The sequence below is a fragment of the Dipodomys merriami genome, unplaced genomic scaffold (genome assembly GCF_024711535.1).
Source record: "Dipodomys merriami isolate MVZ:Mamm:240054 unplaced genomic scaffold, mDipMer1.0.p SCAF_2, whole genome shotgun sequence".
Taxonomy (NCBI): domain Eukaryota; kingdom Metazoa; phylum Chordata; class Mammalia; order Rodentia; family Heteromyidae; genus Dipodomys; species Dipodomys merriami.
The window spans coordinates 40,093,420-40,096,293 of NW_027203381.1; positions in this window are offsets into that span (position 1 = coordinate 40,093,420).

Here is a 2,874-nt window from a genome sequence, read left to right on the forward strand (position 1 = left end):
CCTAATAGTCTTGTCTACGTGAGGGTAATAACACTCAAATTCCACCTAGCCAAGTTGTTTTGAAGATGGTAGGAACAGCCAAATGCAGAATATAGCTATTCTTGTGGTTGTGGATGTGACACTAGTAAACTTGAAACAGCTTGAACGATGGAGACCTGCTCCAATAAAGACTTTCATGGAATCTAGCACTGACCATACCAATATGCCAAGTATGAAACAGATGAGTAATTAACATTAGAATTAAAGTGCTACAGGTCAAATGCCTTTGTCTGCCAAATTCATATATTGAAATACTATGCTTAGTATGATGGTTTTAGGAGGTAGGGCCTCAGAAGTGTCCCTTTAAAGAGATCCTGGTTAGGCATCGGGTGTTCACATCTATAATTCTAGCTACTCAGGAGACTGAGATCTGAGGATCAAGGTTTCAAGCCAGCCCAGGCAGAGATATCTCTAATTAATCATCAAAAAGCCAGCAATGGAAATGTGGCTTACCTGGTAGAATATCACACTTGAGTAAGAAAGCCAAATGAGAGGGTGAGTTCTCAAAGTTCAAGCCCAAGTACTAGCATACACACAAAAAAAGAGCCCCTGAAGAGATCCTTTGCTTCTGCACAGGACACACGAAGAAAGCACCATCCATAAAGTAGAGTGTGGATCTTGCTAGGTACCATGGGTACCAACATATTGGACTTCATGGCCTCCCAGACTCGAGAATTAACTTTCTGATGCTTATGTATTTCTGTTGTATATGATATTTTTGTGTTAACAGTCCAAATGGATCGATACAGAAATGAACATGCTTTCCTTGTCCAATTTATTTTCTCCACTAGACCACCAATTAGATAAGAAAGAACACCATCAAAAATTGTTAAACTGAGGCCCAGCACCAGTGGTTCACACCTGTAATCCTAGCTACTCAATAGTCTGAGATCTGAGGACTGTGGTTCAAAGCCAGCCCAGGCAGGAATGTCTGTGAAACTCTTACCTCCAATTAACCACCAAAAAAGCCATAAGTGAAGCTGTGGCTCAAATGGTAGAGTGTAAGCCCTGAGAAAAATAAGAAAAGAAAGAAAGAGAAGGAAAGGAAGGCGAAAGAGAGGAAGGGAGAGAAGGAGGGAGAGAAGGAAAAGCTCAAAGATAGCAGCTAGGCCCTGAGTTCAAGTTCCAGGATCAGCACACACATAAAATTATTAAGTTGAAATAATTCTGCACAAGTCTCTGAACCTGTTTGATAAAGTTTGGCCCAATGTGGCCACCTTACATAGTGAACTGAACTAGCTTCAACTATAAAAAATTGCCACACAAACTAAGAGTTGTACCTTTCCAGACAAGCAAATAAATCTCAGCCAGTGAGCGCAGCTGAGCCTCCAGTCAATCAGAGGTTGATAGCTGCTAAAACATGATCATGTAAGGCAAATGCCAACTCTAGCGAAACAGGTTGCTTTTGTATGTCATTTCCTTTTCTCTGAGTTTTTATACTCATGATGGATACAGACCAACTTGAGAAATGAATCTAAATATCTTTTAAAATGCTCTTTCTGCTTTGCTCTAAGAAGCAAACTAGTGTAGTGGGAAGAAACATGGGCCAGGATACTTCACAGTTTGGGCTTTGTTTTGTAGTCTAGGCTGCCTCAAACTCATCATCTTCCTTCCTTAATATATTGAAGAGGATATCAGGAAAGTGATGCTCCCCCTCTTCTTCTCCTGCCTCTCTCCTTCTCCTTCCCTTTTTCTTCTCCTCTCCACCACTCCCTTCTGCTTCCCAGCAGCTGTGATCCACCATATACTCCCTAACATGATCTTTTCCTTCAAAAGCAATGGAGTCAGTCACCTAATCATGGAGTGAAACTGTGAGGCAAAATAAACTTACCCTCTTTCTTATGCCTCTTTCTCAGGCATTTCATCACAGTAACAGAAAGCTGACTAACACATAATATAAATACAACCCACACATGTGGTAAGTTGGGCATTCGGAGCCATCTTTGGTCTGAAATGCTGTACTGTCCTAGAGCTCTTTCTTGCTCACATAAACTTCATTAAGTTTTTCTTTCTAACATATTTAAATTTAAAGTCATATTTAAGTTTATTTTGTCTGGTTTGGCGAGGAGAAGAAATGGAGCAGTCTGCATATTTCCCAATTTGGATAAGGACATACTGAATTTAGGAGAATTTGAATCAATAAGCTGAAAGTCCAAACTCCAGTTTCAAAAGAACTTGATTTCTATAGATTCTTCTCTGTCTCCTGAGCAAGTTCTATACCATATCCTTTCCCCACAGCTTCCCCTGGAGCTCTCGAGTCAAAGGATTTTTTAATTTTTTTTTATTGTAAAGATACTGTACAGAGGGGTTACAGTTACATGAGTAAGGTAATGAGTACATTGCCTATTGAGCATTGTTATCCCTCTCCCTTGTTTTTCCCCTTCCCTCCCCACTTCCCCACCTCCCCAAATTCTACACTGTATCTTCTCTCTGCAGCTCCCCCTGGAGCTAACTCTAGAGTCAAAGGATTTCTGAATGAAGACAATGTCTGGAGAGTAATAACAGAAGGCAGTAGAAAACATGTTTTGTTTTAATTTTAAAAATAAGACCTTTAGAGAAAACTACAACTGAGTTACACATTCTCATCAGTAAGATAGATTGCAGATGTAGATATGGAGATTGCACACACACACACAGATGCACATACACATAAACACACACACAGTTTGGTGTGACCCAAGAGAAGACAATTGTCCACCTACTTGTCTGGATTTTTGTAATATCTATGTGATTGGTCATTCTTGGAAACTTGCAGCTAGAATCATAGAGATATTTTTATTCTGATTACTGAATACTGTCCCAAATTAGCATTATAGTGATTTAAGTAACACTTCA